The sequence below is a fragment of the Pinus tabuliformis genome, chromosome 4_2, assembly GCF_031772625.1.
Source record: "Pinus tabuliformis cultivar Carrire ecotype Pingquan chromosome 4_2, CPIR1, whole genome shotgun sequence".
Lineage (NCBI taxonomy): Eukaryota > Viridiplantae > Streptophyta > Pinopsida > Pinales > Pinaceae > Pinus > Pinus tabuliformis.
In genome coordinates this window covers 382300147-382320861 of record NC_142304.1, presented here as the reverse complement: position 1 = coordinate 382320861, position 20715 = coordinate 382300147, and the positions used below count along the sequence as shown (strand labels likewise).

General features: G+C 35.7%; 1 pseudogene; it reads right to left on the bottom strand.

Annotated features, from left to right (window-relative positions):
* Nucleotides 1–2286: 2286 nt before the first annotated feature.
* On the bottom strand, nucleotides 2287–4294 carry LOC149169529 (phospholipase A1-Igamma1, chloroplastic pseudogene; annotated as a pseudogene).
* Between the last annotated feature and the right edge of the window lie 16421 nt (nucleotides 4295–20715).

Sequence of the window (20715 nt, the reverse complement as noted above, 5' to 3'; positions counted from 1 at the left end):
ATCACATAGCATCAATCATCACTTCCGGGGCTTGCACCCGGTAACCAAGACTTCCCAGGAGGTCACCCATCCCAGAACTCCTCTGGCTCAAGCGCGCTTAACTGTGGAGTTTTTCCCCACAATCAAGCCCACTTAGCTTGCTACCCCATTTGCAAAACCTTAGCAAGTATTGTGCCTCATGAACCATTCAGGTAGAGATCCCTTGACTCTTTTTTGAATTTAAGTATGGCGGATTTTCGCAGTGCATTATATTAGATATCATTTTTGGGATTCAACTGCGTTAAGTAAGTCATTCAAAGTATGACCATTTCCATGAGCATCACCCGATGCAATGAGTGCTAAGTGAACTATTCAAAAATCATGAGAAATTAGTCACTTTACGACTACCTCTCATGGAAATGGTCATACTTTGAATGACTTACTTAACGCAGTTGAATCCCAAAAATGATATCTAATATAATGCACTGCGAAAATCCCCCATACTTAAATTCAAAAAAGAGTTAAGGGATCTCTACCTGAATGGTTCATGAGGCACAATACTTGCTAAGGTTTTGCAAATGGGGTAGCAAGCTAAGTGGGCTTGATTGTGGGGAAAAACTCCACAGTTAAGCGCGCTTGAGCCAGAGGAGTTCTGGGATGGGTGACCTCCTGGGAAGTCCTGGTTACCGGGTGCAAGCCCCGGAAGTGATGATTGATGCTATGTGATTCGTTCTCCACATTTCACTAGTTTCAATCCCACTTCTTCACCCCTGTGAGCATCACCCGATGCAATGAGTGCTAAGTGAACTATTCAAAAATCATGAGAAATTAGTCACTTTACGACTACCTCTCATGGAAATGGTCATACTTTGAATGACTTACTTAACGCACCCGATGCAATGAGTGCTAAGTGAACTATTCAAAAATCATGAGAAATTAGTCACTTTACGACTACCTCTCATGGAAATGGTCATACTTTGAATGACTTACTTAACGCAGTTGAATCCCAAAAATGATATCTAATATAATGCACTGCGAAAATCCCCCATACTTAAATTTTAAATTGTTGTTAATATTAATAATTATAAATAGAAATTAATATATGAGTAAAATATGTATACATTTTTAAAAACATGTAACAAGTTTTTAACTATAGAAATTTATTTTCACTTTAATATAAAAATTATTAACTTATAAATAAATTTTTTGACAATAACATAGATTAATATTATAAATTTTTACAATTACGAAATACATCCATAAATATTTTACATAAATTAAATTTTCATTATCTATCTATTAATTATTAATAATTAAATTAAAATTCAAAAACATATAATAAAATCTTAATCATAAAAATTGGTGAATAAACTTTCCCATAGTTATTAAAAAAAAAAAAAACAACACATGCGCATAAGGAATAGATGCCTACAATAATTAAATTAAAAAGAAAAAAACATGCGCATAAGGAATAGATGCCTAAAATAATTAAATTACAATAATTAAATTAAAAATAATAGTAGGTATGAAAAATTTGATAGGTCAAGCCACATATATTTCCTATCCGTTCATAGATCGATTCCTGTAAGCATCATAATGTCTCCTAAACGGTATAAACAAAACAAAAGTACTGAATCATCTCCCAATCAAACTTCCTCCGCATTATTATTTTCCTTTTAATTTCTGTACCCTTCGTCCTATTCCCACCTCCATGCTTGTCCTCCAAGGTTCTTTCGCAGCGGCATAGGAAGAAAGTGAAAAAGACCAGATAAGTTTCGGATGTCAATTTTCTGCTGCGTATTGTTTGTCGCGTCCAAACATAATCTACGACATGTGGAGTGTGTTTAACATCGCTCTGTCGTCATTTGCATTTCGGTGGCTTTTATTCCTCACAACGAAACTCTTAATGATTGATTTATGCTTCTGTTACAAGGAATTTTCCTTAAGAGTTGGGAAATTCGTTCTAATCCGGTGTTTTATTTATATAAAAAACACTCAAAAATATTTTTTATATAAAAGAGATTATATATTTATTATTTATATATTTAAAGTGATTTAAATATTTGAATATTTTAATTCAATATTATAAATTATATAATTAAATTTTTTTTTTAATTATTTTACCTCAAATAATTGTGTTTTTTTGTTTTGTTTTATTAAAGTTAAAGAAAAAATCAAATCAACTTCATCCCACACTCATGATCAGACTATAAAACAGTAATAACCTGATACTCTCCTCTTAAATTCAGACAAATCTAAAAGTAAAACACACATACACTAATTCTTATTTAATCCTTCATATAGAAGGAATTCTAAACTATTTCTGGTCATGATATTTATAATGACAGAAACAAGAAGATTTTAGGATTACTGGGGCTTAAAATTCTTATGAAAATTAATTACCGGATCAGGAGGCTACATAAAACGGATTGTAAAATCTATGGCTGCTACAGAGAAGATGTCTGTTGGCCATTGATTGTGATACCGCCGATCTCATCAGTATGAACGGCTGCCTCGTGGTGGTCTGTAGACTCGTCTTCGATGATTCTGATTCTCTCGGGCTGAACCCACCTGCCCTCGGAGTTCTTGATCAGTCCTTTGTTTGCGTCCTGCCACCAGAAGGGAGGAACCAGGTGGTGTTCCTTGAGAAAATCGCACGACTTATTCACCATAGCTGGATCGCGGCCCGACGACAGATGGAAGCGCTGCCCTCGCCCATGGTATCCGTCCAGGAGGTGGAGATAGGCCTCCAGATTATGAAAGCACGAGAGATCGTTCGTGGGCTTCAGGAACGGAGAATGCGTGTGATCAAGAGCCAGCTCCACCCCAACATGACAGTAACTCCACGGAAGCTTATCGATCCACTGCTTCATCATCTGGAACTTTTCGTTGAACAGAATCCCGGGGACCTTCGGCACGCTGTCGTGCACATTCACCACTCTCAGAAATTTGAGCCCCAGCTCCTCGCACCGATCCTTGAAAGCTGCGTTGCCCACCCTCGGCCCCGCGAACGAGAACACCGTTATGGGAATCGACTCCGCCTCATCGTCGCTCTCCGAGCGGTTCAACCCCAACTCTGCGATATCGTATGCACTAAGCATTGCCAGCGCACTCCCCAGGCTGTGGCCCGTGATCGTTATGCTCAGCTTCTCGCCTCTGTATTTCTGCAGCAGACGCCTGAGCTCCGACAGGACTTGATCCCGCGCGCTGCTTTTACAAAACCGGCAGTCGCGTTCCCTGGCCGTGTAGAGATTCAGGAATCCCGCCTCGACCTTCACGTCAGGATGGGGATGCACGTTGTTCAATTCCGCGGGCCTCAGATAATCCATGAGGTCCGCGATCCACTCCAGATTCGTCACTGTTCCTCTCCACGCGATTACGATATCCCGCCGCCCGAGCCTCTTGATCTCGTCCTCGTCCGTGGCCACGGCTATGAAGCCCATCCAGTTGGCGTGAGTGCTCCACGTCTTCTGCACTTGAGGCTTCTGGAAAACCCCAGGGAGATTGATGTTGGAAGTGGCATAGAGATACTTGGTGACTTCATAACCGTAATCCGACATTCCAACGCCTTGGAAGAGCTCCCTGCGATGATACTTGCAGCTACCGCAGTACTTGGAGAAGGGATCGAAGTCGAAAGCATCATAACAGGCCTGGGCGAATTCTCCATACCTGATGATCTCCTTTCGCAATATGTCGTCCATGGGATCAAGCAGCCCTTCCCAGTTGTTGGCACCCTGGATTTCCCTCCATATGTCTGCCAGATCCCTTTCGGGCTTCCCCGTCTCGGCGACGCTTGCCTCTACCGCGTCCAACATGGTCGTCAGGGACTCCATCTCTGCGCTTCTGACAAGTGGCAGTGGCCTTGCTTTCATGTTGGTCAAACTGCGGGGACATTGAATAGGCTTCCTTTGCCGATGAATCGAGTGCTGATCCTGCGAAACCCTCTGCATCCGCAAGCTGGAATGCGCTGGCCCACAGAGGGCTACCAGGCCGAAATTGGCTAGGGTAACCTGCGGAGAAGAAGTTGAAAGGAAACAGGGCCTGCACATTGCCAGTGAATTCATGGCAGCAAGCGAAGGATTCATGAGCAACGACAGGAATGAGTATCAGAAAACCACATCCAAGCGATGGATCGACTTGGTCTAAATAGGCTCGAATTGCCTGTTACTGTAAGAGATCCAACACGTGAATCGATGTTGCTTTGAATGATTGAGCACCGTAACGGATTAGGAAGCGAGGACCAAAAGAAAAACGACCAGCGATATGACAATTAAACTGGTTCAGTAACTGACCTTCAGCATTTCGGTGAGTTTGGTTAAATTTCGACGTTCTGTGGGGGGGCCCGCTTGTCGTTTTGAGGAGAATAAATTTTCGCGCTGTAGCATTGAATATGAAAAGATTTTTGCTGCAATGAGTAGTAGAGGTGACACCATAAGGCAAATAAGAATGGATGGCTGCCTGATAACACTGGTCGTCCATACCACTGGTTTTTGAAATCCACTTTTAAGTGTTTTACCAGCGGTCCTTCCATTCACTAACACCATTTTCCATTTGCATTGGGCTAGAACGGACAGCCCAGTTTCCATTTGTCATGTGTTAGTACGTACCGTCCATTCACTGACATCATTTTCCATTTGCATTGCGCTAGAACGGACAGCCCAGTTTCCATTTGCCATCGTGTCAGTACGCAAAGCCCTGTTTCCATGTGTTATTGAAAGCCATGCATGTTTGGAAATATTTGTTAGAGGTTGAGTTATCAATAAAGGAATCTTTCTCAAGACAAGAGTCGCTGGATGTTTCAAAATTTTGCAAAATTGTCCAGTTTCTTATTTTATATTAAGGTTGGGAAAGTGTGAAAACTACACCTTACTCGGAGTTGGGGAGTAACTTATTGTAAAAACTGTAACTAAGTTGTTTTTACGCGCTCATCACAAATTGTTCCATAATTTTAAGGCTTCGGCGTTTTGTTCTCTTCGAAAAAACCTCTGAGCTTTATATCGGCGACACAACAAAAGGCTTTTAACTTGTATATAAATATACCTTTCAACTCATTAATTCATGACAAAGTCAAAGTATTAAAACATAGTATGGGCCCTTTACAATATATATATATATATATTTTTAAACTTGCACAGGTTGTGGAATACAAATAACACTTACAGAATAAATGTTTGACCATGGCATCTTTTCATTAAATGTCCATCTCTTCTTAATTACTTGGTATGTTGAGGAATGGGAAGTTTGTACTCCCGTCCAGAACTTGATTTAATCCATGTCCTTCACCCTGCCAACAAAATCTGCAACTTGGAGTAAAACTCCACTTGCTTGATTTACTTGTGTACCACAATTATGGTTTTTGTCATTTTATTTAACGTGGTGGTTCGGATTAATTTTCCAACACTCCCTCTTAATCACTACCACAATTATGGTTTTTGTCATTTTATTTAACCTGGTGGTTGGGATTAATTTTCCAACACTCCCTCTTAATCACAACTATCGCCGGAGTAAAACTCCACTTGCTTGATTTACTTGTGTACCACAATTATGGTTTTTGTCATTTTATTTAACGTGGTGGTTGGGATTAATTTTCCAACACTCCCTCTTAATCACAACTATGGTCGTTGAGAATTCCCAAACGAGATAAACAAAATTTTCACGTGTCAATGGATTTGTGAAGATGTCAACGAACTATTTCTATGACGTACAGTGCTGCAACACAATTTCACCATTGTTAATCAATTCTCTAATAAAATGATATTTAGTGTCAATGTGCTTGGTCCTCTTATAAAAAACAGAATTCTTTTATAGTGCAATTGCATAATTATTGTAGTAGAAAATAGGTGTTGTTCCCTCTTGTTCATGGCATAAATCCCTCAACATTCTTCTCATCTAAATTGCATGACATGATGTTGCTACTGCGGTGACATATTCAACGTTTGTTGTTGACAATGACACTATTGGCTACTTTATGGAGGCCCATGAAATGGCTTCCGAACCTGAATGAAAAACATGTCCTGGTCTGTGCTTTCTATCATCAACACTTTTTGAGCAATCAATGTTAGTGTAACCAGCCAGCCTAAAATCATTTGACATACCTTAAAATCCTTTTGGTTGCTTGCCAATATATCTCCTTAGGTGTCTCCATGAACCTTGACAACTCACTGCATACATTATATCAGGGCTAGTTGTTGTCAAATACCTCAAAGTTCCCACCATACTTTTGTATAATATCGGATTAACATTGTTGTTGTAATCGTCTTTGCTCAACTTCAACCCCATCACAGTTGGAGTTGGTGCGGACTTGATTTTTTGCATATTAAACCTCCCCAAAATGTTTGCTATATACTTTGCTTAAGAAATAAAAATACCATTTTCTATTTGCTTCACTTTTATGCCCAAAAAATACCTCAACAACCCCAAGTCAATCATTTCAAACTCATTTTTCATGACTTCTTTGAAATCAACAATGAGCAAATCATCACTCCCTGTAAAAATCACATCATCTACACATAAAACAACAATAAGGAGCTTACCATCACTCTCTTTGCTATTTCCATAATAGTCCTATTTTTTCTTTTTGTGACACCATTTTATTGAGGTGTATACCTAGTTGTAAATTGCTTGTGAATTCCATACTCCCTGCAAAATTGCAAGAAATCATTTGATATGTGTTTGTCAACTCTATCAGTCCTCAAAACTTTGATGTAATTTCCACTTTGCTTCTCAACAAGAGTTTTGTGTTGGCGAAAGCACTCAAACACTTCACTTTTATGTTTTAGGAAGTAGACCCATCTCTTCCTTGTATAACCATCTACAAAAATAAAAAAATAGTCGCTGCCCCCAATTGATGATGTTTGCATTGGTCCACATAAATCGGAATGGACAACCTCCAAAGGTGATTTTTCCCTTATTGACTTTCCTGTTGGAAATGTCTCTCTATGTTGTTTTCCCAAGATGCATCCTTCACATAGGTTGTTCATTTTTTCTATGAGTGGCAATCCATTCACCATGTCTTTCCTATGTAGCAAATTCAAACCTCCAAAATTAAGGTAACCAAATATCAAATTCCAAAACCAGTTTTCATCTTTGACCTTTGCTTGAAAGTTTACTTGTGTGACAACTGCAACTTTTCTTTCATCCTCTTGTGAATTCATTGACAGTTGTGCTTGTGCACCTTCTTCCTTCAAATCTAGTTTTATCTTTTGGGGGAAACATTCTATTGTTTGTCATCTGAACTTTTGCAATCAGTTGTTTGCTTGGAGACTTATCCAAAATTGTTCACTCTCCATTCTTAAAAAAGATATTGTAGCACTTTTGCATGAGTTGTCCAATGCTTATGAGGTTATGCTTCAAAACAGGGAAAAAATAAACATTTGAAATGTACTTCTTCTCCCCCTTCTTTGTTAAAATGTTGACTCTTCCTTTTCCCATGACAGAGACTTTGCTATCAGTCCCTAATGTCACTTCAGATTTCACACTTTCATCTAGATTGGAAAACATTTCTATGTTCCCTGTCATGTGGTTGTTGCACCCTAAATCTAGAAATCATACATCGCTTTTTTTTTCTTATGCTACATTACAAGCTAGAAACATGTTATCTTGGTTATGATTTTCCTTTGTGAAATTTGCACTTGGCTTGTTACTTATATCACGTTTCTTCTTTCTACATTCATTTGCATAATGACCATACTTCTTAAAATAATGACACCGAATTTGAGACTTATCATACCTCAGACCTTGTGCTTGATTCTAGCTTGAGCCTTGACTTGTATTTTGATTGTTGCCCCTTCCACTTGAGCTTGAAGGGCTACATCTTCCACCTTTGTGTGGGCTTCTGCATCTTCCTCTAGCATTTGATCTTCCTCTGCCTATACCTTGACCAAATGAAACTTGTGTCTTGAAGGCATGCCCCAATGAGGAGTTTGTTGCTTTATTCAGTCTATGTTCATAAGAAATTAGTGATGCATGAAATTAAACCACTAAAATTTGTGAGAGATCCTTTTTATTTTCTATGGCCACAATAGTGGCATCAAATCTTGTTGGAAAACTTCTCAAAATTTTCTCAATTATTCTCCTTTCCTCAAGTGTCTCATCATGAGCCCTGATTTGAGTAACAAGTCTAATTAATTGGGTAAAAAATGAGTCTACATTCTCAGACTCTTTCATACAAATTATCAAAAAATCTCTTCTTAGCATTTGTAACATTTTTGTCTTTACTTTTTCCATGCCTTGGTAGGTTGTCTAGAGGGTATCCCATGCTTGCTTGGACTTCGTTGTTGTTGCAATCCTTGGGAAAATACTTTCATGAACTGCTTGAAAAATATAAAAGAGGGATTTTGAATCCTTCTTCTTGTTATCCCTAAGCAAATCTTTTTCTGCTTATGACAAGGCATTGTATGTTGTTGCATATGTTGGTTCCTAGAACCCATTGCCCACAAAATCCCAAATATCTTGAGAAGAAATATAGTCTTCATTGTTATGGTCCAATAATCATAATTTTTTCTATTAAAGTGAGGTATCTGAGGAGTAGTCAAGCTTGTGCTTGATGCTGCCATTGTTCAAAAACACATTTTTCCTTGTTAGTAAATATGCTTCAAAAATATGCCTTCAAGGCAACCTTTAACTCCCAGTAAAAACACTTGCTCTTACACTAATAAAATTTCACCCACATGAAAGTTTAGGTAGAGGGGTCTTCCTCAAGACAATAGTCGCAAAGGTTAATTCACTCAATTGACTTGAGTGATAATAGAGTTTAAAAAAACTTTAAATTTTACATTCAGCAAAACAGAGTAAAAACTAAGTGGTTTTGCCAAACTAGACATGAAATATCCAAAAACATATAGCAACAAACTATACTTTAGATTATGATTTCAAAGCACATCAAAATACATTTTTATAAAACTATGAGTTCTTACTAAGATTTACACTTTACCAAGAGTTCAGAGTAACTCACTATAAAACCCTGTAACTAAGTTGTTTTTACATGCCCACCACAAATTGCTCCACGGTTTTCTCTTCGAAAACATTTTCAGGCTTACATCTGCCACACAACAAAAGGATTTTAACTTATTTGTATATTCAAACATACATTTCAACACCTTAATTCATGATAAATTCAAAGTATTAAGATAGTATGGGTGCTTGTACAAAATATATTTATTTGAGCCTACACATGTTGCAGAATACAAATAATAGTTGCGAAATAAATTTTTGACCATACGTCTTTACCAACCCTGCATTAAATGTTCATTTATTCTTGATTACTTGATGTGTTGCAGAATGGGATGTTTGTACTCCCATCAAGAACTTCATTTAATCCATGTCCTTCAGCCTGCAAACAAAATCCACAACCTACAGTAAAACTCCATTTACTTTATTTAATTGTGTAGCACAAGTATGGTTTTTGTGATCTTATTTAATGCGGTGGTTGGGATTAATTTTCCAACAATTAAGTAATTTATAGAAAATCTAAATATCTATTTGTCTAGGAAAAAAAAAATTAATAATAATAAACAACTACATCATAAATCAATATTAGATAGTGATGATTGTTTTCATTATTGGTTTGAAAACTAAGTTATGATATGTTTTCCCATTTTGTAAAATGAAAACACATCAATATTAATTTATTGATATGTAAAAACTTTATCCATAATTTTGAAATCTATAATATCTTTTTTTGTGAATTTAAATTGTATTCCCTCTATGTTTTTCATACAAAAACAAAAATATCCTTATTCATTCTATGTCTCATCTCAATCTCCCTCACGGGAAACTAGATCTCTTGATCATTATAAACAAGAGTAAGAAAATTATGAAAACTACCATAGACTAGACTAAGTGGTGAAGCATAACATCAAGAGTAAGATGAAGTAACTGGGGTTGGGTCTTGAGTGCCTGTTCCAACTGGTGTAGGGGGTTTCAATTCACATTGTAGATGGCTTTGAAGGTGAGGAAGACGAGCATCCAAAATAATAATAGGGGAGCATTGGTAATGTGTCACCTGTTTGATTTCATTCAAAGAAGAGATTATATCAGTGCAATCTTCATGTTTCTCCTTGAGGACCCTACCCAAGAGTGTCTTCATTTTTGAATGAAGGATGATTAAGTTCGAGTATTAGCTTTGTCTTCCACTAGTGTGTCCCAGGTTAAGAACTGAATTGGCTACCCGAGCTTGAATTTCACTACTGACTGAGACTTCAAGCCAGCAAATTTCCTCTTGAATTTGAGGGGGAGTGGCGAAGTGGAAAAATGGTTATGACTTCTTAGGCATCAACTTGGGATCGCAGTTGACTCTGGGGACCCATTTCCTTATACCCCTGGAAGTAGCACATTCATTGTGAGGGCATACTGCACTAGGTAATCAATGGATAGGATAGGTTTTTCACCCAAAACACCTAAAAACCAAAGGGATTGGAAATGAAAAGGCCACATAAAAGTAAAACAACCACAACAACATAGGAAATTTGTGCCAAATTTTAGGGAATTTCTTTTTGCAATTGGAATGAGCACCTGAGCACTAAATCTAGCGCTATTGTACATTTTCAAAGTGTCATTTTCTTCTCCACATTTGGCATTATATTTTGCATCAAGATTTGCATCTAGTTTTATGACCATTTTTGCTTCTAGTTTTGCGTCATTTTTTGCATCTTTTTTTAGTCTTTTTTTTATTTCATTTTTCTGTCATTATTTGTTTCTAGTTTCATGCCATCATTTGCATCGAGTTTTACACTATATTTTGCTTCCAATTTAGTGCCTTTTTTGCATCCATTTTTTGCCAGTTTTTGCATCTAGACTCCGCTAGTTTTTTCTTCTAATTTTGTACCTATTTTTTCATCTAGTTTTGCATCAACGTTTTTCTCCTACTTTTGCACCATTTTTTGCATCTACTTTTGCATTTGATTTGTCTCCCTTTTTTGCATCCCATTTTGTTCCAATATTTGTTGCATCCAATTTTCCATCATTTTTAACACCATTTCTTGTATCCAATTTTGCATCATTTTTAGCGTCCAAGTTTGCATCATATGTTGGGTCATGTGTTGTGTCCACCTTTTTGTCCCATTTGTGTTTAATGTTACTTTCAATTTTGAGTTATTTTTTATGTCCACTTTTACACTAAGTTTTGCATCGCTTTTTACACCTCATTTTACATCCAACGTTGTATCTCAATTTGCATCCAAAACAATTTAAACTTTGAAACGAAACTGATAATGTTACCCATTTCATAGAGATAGCAAAAAAGTTACCCGATTTTGAAAAGGGGCGATGCAGAACACACATATTTTTTTAGAGCATAGTTTTTGGCACTTTAAATTTTTTTATGTACATTACATTTTAGAATGTTAGTGATTTGCATGCTAATTTAAAAAAGTGGTAATTCTGCATCAGGCCCTTTTTTTAAAAGACACATTTTTTCATTTTAAATTTTCTAATGTATGAAATGTGAATAATTATTTTCTAAATTTAACAATTTTTGAAGTGGTTTTCTTCTTCATTTTTTTTTTTTTGTAGCGAGGTTTTTATTATTTTGCGTATTTAAAGAAGAAGGTCAATATTTTGAAGTTTCGATATTCTACATCTTTATACATCATTAATTAATTTTTCAATGCACGTGAAATAATTGTCTCTAAAAAACAATAAATTTTAACAAATGACATAAACATAACTATTTTCAACATAAATATAACTAAAAAATTACACATTTTAATCATTTTTTGTAATTTTTTGCTAGAAATGACGTGTCAAAATCACAATTTTTATAAGAAAATTTTAACTAAAAATGGTTAAATAATAATATTTTTTTTTATGAATTTCATGTCAAAAAAAAATAATAATCACTGTTTTTTTCAAAAATTAATGATTAACATAAAAATTAATGTGAAATTCACATAATACAAATATTGAACACATAACAACATTAGTTGAATGCTTATTCTTCGCATAAAATGTCAAAATCAAAATATTACAAGTATAACTAATTAATAGTTACAAAAAATGAGCTTGATTTCCGAGCATAACTTAAATTTAATCAACAATATCACGTTATCCAAACTCTTCATCCTCTAGAGTTTCATCATTGTCTTCTTCCACAATATTTTTTGTTTCATTTTGCTCATTTTCCTTTTCTAATGGATCTTTGATGTGTATGTATCTCTCAATGTATGCCTTTCCAATCATTCCATGTAATGGTGGTTGGGGTTCATTTGCCTTTTTTGCCACACGTGATTCACTAAAGTCCCCTTTCTTCAACCCAATTTCTTGCATTGCATCTGGAAGAAATTGAAGAGCATTAATTCTTTGCTGAATAAAATTGCACTATATTGGATCATTTTCAATGGAAATGCAATTTCTTCCTTTCTAAAGGCAACATGCTAGTGTTGTACCTGATGATCAAGAATAAATGAAATAATGAAGTAAATTAGTACAATGACATATAAATTAAGAAATAAGATATTGAAATTCAATTCCATATAATAAAACTTACCTGAGCCAAAAAATAAATCCAGAACCCAATCTCCTTCATTTGAACATATGTCTATAAGATAGTTAATTAATAACTGTGGTTTTTTATAAATGTTAACTATCTCTCCTTTTGCTTCTTTGTCTTAATATGTTAGTTTTCTCACAATAGCATCATAAGCCAGTGCTTGGCTATCTCTTTCCATCTACCCGATTAAAAATCATAGACATATAACTATCATTTTTTGCCCAACTATCAATATGGATGAACTCGCAATAATTTATAAATGGTTGATATTCACGGTTAAGAAGATTTGACTTTTTCCTATAACATGAAATAGTAAAATTTCAATAAACTTGTACATAAACGAATTTTTACACATTAATCAAATATACATTTTCAACGTCTTACCATGTAAGCTGCATTCTTGAGTTTGTTTTACCCTTGAAGCTTGACAATAACATTGCCAATTGTGTGTCTGAATGAAATGTCACAAATCTCCATAATGACGATGATGTCAATTCTAGAAATCCTACAACCACTTTACTAAGAGCTTAATAAGTATAAGGGTCACTATCATAGTCAATGTTTGAAATAATGAAACCATGGGGAGTATCTGCAATAACTAGGGCATAATACCTTTTAGGTATGAATTTAGCAATGTCTTCACAATTGCCTTGTATTACTTGACATTGAATAGTGTCAAGCCCATTCCAAATGAAATGAATAAGAGTTGAATCAAGTTCAACGTTCTTAAGACGTTGCTTCTTCAGTCTTTCAATCTTAATTTTTTCAACAAAAGTTCTGAAACTATCCGGTGCTCCATTTGCATCCTTCCTCTTCTTTAACAAAATAAATAAATATATATGTAAGTTATAAAATAAAAATAGTATCCAGATGAATAAAAATGAATGTATAAATCAACATACTTTTTTAAATGCAAGATAAAAAAAATTAATGTTGATGTAGAACTTGAATCTGGATAGTTTTGTACAACATCATTCCAACTATCTTCATTCAACAATTTAACCATTTTTTCTTGTATTTTCATGTAAACTTTGTGACTGCATAGATAAAGTTTAAAAAGTTAATATAATTATATGTATAACAAATACTACCAAGAAAAATATGTTATATTTAAAAGAAAATTATAATATAGAAATAAGTAAAAATAATTCAACAAACTTACTTTTGAAATTCCTCAGACATTTCCTCCAATGATAATTCCTCTGACCTCACACGAGATAATATTGCTTTGACAAGTTTTTCATCCTTCACTCCTTGCAATGCTCTCCAAGGTGTGATAGTCATATCTTCTGGAAGATGCTTCATTTTAGGACATGATTTACTGTTGCTACATGTCAATGGTTTAAACCTTTTGACTTTTTAGTTTTTAATGTCAAAGTTCTCCCACATGCTAAAAATCTCATTAATCAATTCCCATATCTCTCCAGTTCTAAATGCCAACTGGAAAATGTTATCAATACCTCTGAATAAATCAGTATTTACTTTTCCGCCTTTTGAATTGATTTTCTCCTCAATTTGATAGCCTATTTCCATACAACATTCCTTTCGGAAATCTACAGTAACATTTATCTTATCCCCACCACATTTTTCTTCAAATTCACTATGAATAAATCTAACCCTTTGGATGAAAGTCATAGACATCCTATATTCATTATTTGAATTATGATCCCATGCCACTAACTTTGCTTCTGTATCTGATAAACTGGCATAAATGATACATTTCGTTGTTTCAAAATGTGGGTTATTGGGACATTCATCCATTAATTGTCTTTGAGCTTCTACAGAATGGTTCCCCCCAAGCACATAATAACTATATTCAAAACATTTTGACTTATCAAATGCTTCTTTGTTGGGAACTTTAACTGGATCAACAAGAAGCACATAATTAACCACATGAGCATATGGATTGTACCTCATCAATGTCTTCAAGTTGTGAACATGCAGGTGGTGTGGCTTTTTGATTTGATAATTACATTGTCCTTCACTTGCCTTATAGATTTGTCTCACATTAATCTAAAATGTACGACCACCCTTAATTAAGTTTCTCTTAGTCAAGTTCTGTCGAATGTCATTTTGTTTTTTTTTTTAAATGCCATCCTCTAAATCAGCTCCTGGTGTAATTATTTCTCTACTTTTTCTTCAAGTTTCACTAGGATCTTGACTATTGGTAATGACTACTTCAAAATGTTCAACTTTACTTTTCTTCCTCATAACATTCTCATCATTAACTAGAACAGATTTATTCTTGGGCTTTGTTACTTATGGTGTTTTACAGCTCTTCTCCTTTCTAACATTAGTTACAATGTCATCCTCAATAATGACAACATATTCTTCAGTGTCAATTTCAACTTCCTCATATTCAAAAGTAACTTGTCTACCTTTGCTAGATTTATCCACTAGAGGCATGTTTTTCTGATCCCTTGAATGTAGTTTTGTAGCATATGAATTAATACCTTTTGGTTGTTTGCCATATCTTCTTCTAACACTGAGTAGGAACTGTTGAAAACTTTCATAATATCATGCTCTATAAAATGAATGCCTCCCAACATAATTGAACTTTCAACAAAATTATGCTTGGAAACAAAATATCATATGTCAACAAAAACAAAGTTATAAAAATATAATGAGACAGTTACAAGAACGCAAAACACAAATATAAATAACAATACTTATGGTATTTTGTTTCACCTCATTTACGATTTGTTTACCAAACTTTGTAGATACCTCTCTTGTGTCATACAATGAATTAATAACTGGAATTTAATCCTTTCATGTGACTAGGGCGATTTTGTAAGTATGTAAAAAGCTTCAGTGTCCGGTACCTATGACCTTTCCCAACACCTCATAAATTCCATTATCGTTAGATATCGAAACATATAGATATATCTCCACATCTTGGCTTTCTCTTTCTTTCACATACCAGATATTTTTTGGAAGTTTCACTTCTTTTGATTTCTTCTAGTCTGAAATCACCTTCTTATCGTTTGAGGCACTTGAAAGATTTGTAGATATCAGCTCATATTTGGTCCGCTCAACAATGTTTTTTGAAGATTCATCTTTAACAGTGTTTGGTCCATAAATATTAACAAAAATCTTGTTTGATGCAATTTTCCTAAAAAAAAGACACATATAAATCAGTAAATTACAAAAAAATAATAGCTTAAATTAACAAAAAAAATGATAAATGATAATTAATTTTGTAAAACATAACAATTTAAAAAAAAAATTAAAAACACAGTGTCCTGTCACCCCACCCTGGAAATTGGTCGGCCACCTGGGCCAGAATTTGGGCCCAACCCTCTTACCCCACCCTGGCAGCCCAACAACCACCCCCCCTCCCCATCCCAGCTCCACCCGGCCCCCCAACCCACCCTGGCGGCCCGCCGAGGTGGCGTGTTGTTTCCGAGAATTAGCCCGCCACCCCGACGGCCTGACGGGCCATTGGGCCGTCAAGATGAGGTGAAGGACTGGCTTCCAGCCTCCGCCCCACCCCGGCAGGCCATTGGTGTGGGGCGAAGGCTAGCCGCCATCCCTCGCCCCACCCCAGCAACCCAACGGCCCGCCGCCCCAGCCGGTCATTGGGTTGCTAGGGTGGGGCGGGGTGCTAGGCAATTAGCCCACCTGCCCCTCACTCACGGGCTTGTTGGGCCGCCGGGAGCATGATCGGGCCCACCATGCCCACTGGACATAGTGGGTAAATATGTCCCACAAAAATTTTTAAATTCTAAAAAAAAAAAAAATCATTAAACTTATTTAATTTTAAAATTTGCACAGCAGAAAAATTAACTAACCTTTCAAATGCGATAATCCTCCGTTGAATATGTTGTTGATAGCAATGTAGCTGCTCCACAAATTCGCTCCAAGTCTTTTAACAAACCTCGGAAAACCTTGATGTGATGTGAGGAATAGTGATAATGAAATTTATTATATAGGGGAAATTACGGAATTGTTTTACCGTACGGTTAATGTGGGATTAATTTGTTTTTATAAATTTTAACATGTTAATTTTGTTATGGTGATATAGGAAACTATGATAAAGCGAACATTACGAAATTGTTTTACATCACGGTGAATGTGGGATTAATTTGTTTTAGAAGATATAACAAAAATTAAAAAAAAACATTCAATCGTTTAGTAAATATTATATAGTTTAAGTAATAAATTAATTTAGGTAAAAGATTTGGTTCACAATTTTAATTTTAAAGATTTATTTCATAATTAAAAAAATAAATAAACAAATAAATAAATTATTTAAAGTTTTTCAATAAATTATAGAAGAAAATAAGGGAGGGAAATACATGAAACGAAATTTTTGGAGGGAAATTTTCATTCTTTAAGCTATATATTATCATTAGGAGAGTCTTCATTTGTATCATTCAACCTCTTCTATTTGAAAGGCATGGATTCTTCTTATAGTGAAGTTTCTCTTTGTGAAGCATCAACATCTTCGTCATGTAACAACTCTATTCATATTGATGAATATAATGGAAATTCTTCCACTATGAATAGAGAGACAATTCTTCCACTTAGTCCTAATCTGAAGGACTATGAGAGCAGCACTATTGAAAGATGGGAAGAAGAATTTCAAATAAATAAACAGTCACGGTTTCCACTTAATCCTAATCCTATGGATTATGATAGCAACAGCGATGAAGAACATGATGAAGAATTTCAAAAGAATGAAGTGTCACAGTGTCCACTTAGTCCTAATCCTATGGACTATGAGAGAAATAGTGATGAAGAGCATGATGACGAATTTCAAAAGAATGAAGTGTCACGATGTCCACTTAGTCCTAATCCTATGGAATATGAGAGTAACATTGATGAAGAGCATGATGATGAATTTCAAAAGAATGGAGTGTCACAGTGTCCACTTGGTCCTAATCTTATGGAATATGAGAGTAGCAATGATGAAGAGCATGATGAAGAATTTCATAATAATGGAGTGTCACAGTGTCCACTTAGTCCTAATCCTATGGACTATGAGAGAAATAGTGATGAAGAATTTCAACTAAATAGATTGTCACAGTGTCCACTTAGTCCTAATACTATGGACTATGAAAGCAGCAATGATGAAGAACATGATGAAGAATTTCAAAATAATGAAGTGTCACGGTGTCCACTTAGTCCTAATCCTATGGACTATGAGAGAAACAGTGATGAAGAGCATGATGAATAATTTCAAATGAACAGTGTGTCACAGTGTCCACTTAGTCCTAATCCTATGGACTATGAAAGCAACAATGATAAAGAACATGATGAGGAATTTCAAATGAATAGAGTGTCATGGTTTCCACTTAGTCCTAATCCTATGGACTATGAGAGAAACAATGATGAAGAACATGATGAATATTTTCAAATAAATAAAGAGTTGCAGTGTCCACTTAGTCCTAATCCTAAGGACTATGAGAGTAGTAGTGACGAAGGACAAGATCAAACACTTGGTCTTAATCCTAAGGACTATGAGAGTAGCTGTGACAAAGGACAGGATGTAGAATTTTCAGTAAATAAATAGTCACATTTTCGACGTAGTCCTAATTCTATGGACTATGAGAGCGACATTGACAATGCACATGAAGAAGAATATCCAATAAATCAAATCAAATTTTCCATTTAGTCCTAATTCTAAGGACTATGACAGTAGCACTGAAGAAGGGGAAGATGAAGAATATCCTCCAATTTAGTATTTCAAAAGCGCATCTGATCATAGTCAAGATAACATTCCTCGGAATGATGATGATCCAATGATGGAGATGTTGCTAGGAAATATTGTATCGAGGAGTAGGAGTAGACCTTTTCGTATCAATCCAAGATGTTCTAGTTATATAACAGGTAGAGAAAAATATCTGACGAGAAGAAGTTTTATCAGCGCTCTCATTTCAAGTGAATGTTGTCAAAAAGATTATTTGAAACATATGGATTTCAAATTTGCATTAGAGAAAAGGAAGAGATATTTTTCAATGAATAAAAGCATGCAAAATTCATATTTAGTTGGGAAATCTAAATTGTCAGGTTGTGGTTATCATATTGGGTCTTTGTTTCTCTATAGAAAGGCTTTCAAAATGTTTCATTCGATGGGTAATTTTCGTCTCTCAAGAATCCAAGAAAATTTGGAAAATGATCCCACATTTTATTTAGATGTACGTCATAAATCACAGTTTGGGCCATTATCAAATACTGTAATGTCATGGATGAAAGATTTATTTTCAAAGCATAGAGAGTGTATGCCAAATAGAGAGACAATACATATTCCAGATAATTTTTCAAGATGAGAAATCTGCAACTTGTACAAAGAATATGCAAAAGGTTCTAAGGGACATAGTCGGTTTATTACATATCAATATTTTGTGAAGGTGTGGAAGAAAGAATTCAACAATGTCTATATTCCTAAGAAGACAAGGATGGGGATTTACAATACGTGTGCTTCTCTTAAATCAAAAAGGGATAATTGTGAAGGGTCAAAAAGAGGTAAGCATTCATAACTTTAACTTTTAAAATTGTATAGATAATCTCGCACAGTGTTAATTAAATAAACCAAGGCAACCAAGATAAAGTCACAAATAATAGTATAGCAGAGATAAGACAAAGAATAAGATACATCAACTAGCCGAAAGAGCGAAGCATGGTTGGAAGGATATTCATCATAACTAGTTACTAGGGTCACATTAAAAAAATTAATAAACAAAGGAAGAACCAGTAAAATAAAAAAATTAATAAACAAAGGAAGAACCAGTAAAATTCCACATTACTCCTGAACCCAGAAAGCCACCGCAACTATATTCTAACAAATACGAGCAAAAGAATATATATATATATATATATAAAACTGAGAATACACATAATATTGCCATCATAGGACTTCAATGCATAAACAGAGGTTCCGCCCAATAGGCAGTCTAAAACCTCGAAAACTGTCACAGTGAAAAGACTGGGTAACCTTAATAGTTCACCCTCTCCGAAAAACAAAAGAGATTTTATAACTTATCAAATAATACAAATTAATATCTCGGTTGAAGAGCAAGATATGAGTTAGCTCATCGTTACAATTATCCCAATTTTAAAAGAGGGACTCCATCTCTGCGCTTCTGACAAGTGGCAGTGGCCTTGCTTTCATGTTGGTCAAACTGCGGGGACATTGAATAGGCTTCCTTTGCCGATGAATCGAGTGCTGATCCTGCGAAACCCTCTGCATCCGCAAGCTGGAATGCGCTGGTCCACAGAGGGCAGGCCAGCGTACCAGGCCGAAATTGGCTAGGGTAACCTGCGGAGAAGAAGTTGAAAGGAAACAGGGCCTGCACATTGCCAGTGAATTCATGGCAGCAAGCGAAGGATTCATGAGCAACGACAGGAATGAGTATCAGAAAACCACAAAACCAAGCGATGGATCGACTTGGTCTAAATAGCCTCGAATTGTCTGTTACTGTAAGAGATCCAACACGTGAATCGATGTTGCTTTGAATTATTGAGCACCGTAACGGATTAGGAAGCGAGGGCCAAAAGAAAAACGACCAGCGATACGACAATTAAACTGGTTCAGTAACTGACCTTCAGCATTTCGGTGAGTTTGGCATTTGCTTTGGTTAAATTTCGACGTTCTGTGGGGGTGCCCGGTTGTCGTTTTGAGAAGTGAGTTTGGCATTTGCTTTGGTTAAATTTCGACGTTCTGTGGGGGGGCCCGCTTGTCGTTTTGAGGAGAATAAATTTTCGCGCTGTAGCATTGAATATGAAAAGATTTTTGCTGCAATGAGTAGTAGAGGTGACACCATAAGGCAAATAAGAATGGATGGCTCCCTGATAACACTGGTCGTCCATACCACTGGTTTTGAAATCCACTTTTAAGTGTTTTACCAGCGGTCCTTCCATTCACTGACACCATTTTCCATTTGCATTGGGCTAGAACGGACAGCCCAGTTTCCATTTGTCATGTGTTAGTACGTACCGTCCATTCACCGACATCATTTTCCATTTGCATTGCACTAGAACGGACAGCCCAGTTTCCATTTGCCATCGTGTCAGTACGCAAAGCCCTGTTTCCATGTGTTATTGAAAGCCATGCATGTTTGGAAATATTTGTTAGAGGTTGAGTTATCAATTAAGGAATCTTTCTCAAGACAAGAGTCGCGGGATGTTTCAAAATTTTGCAAAATCGTCCAGATTCTTATTTTATATTAAGGTTGGGAAAGTGTGAAAGCTACACCTTACTCGGAGTTGAGGAGTAACTTATTGTAAACACTGTAATTAAGTTGTTT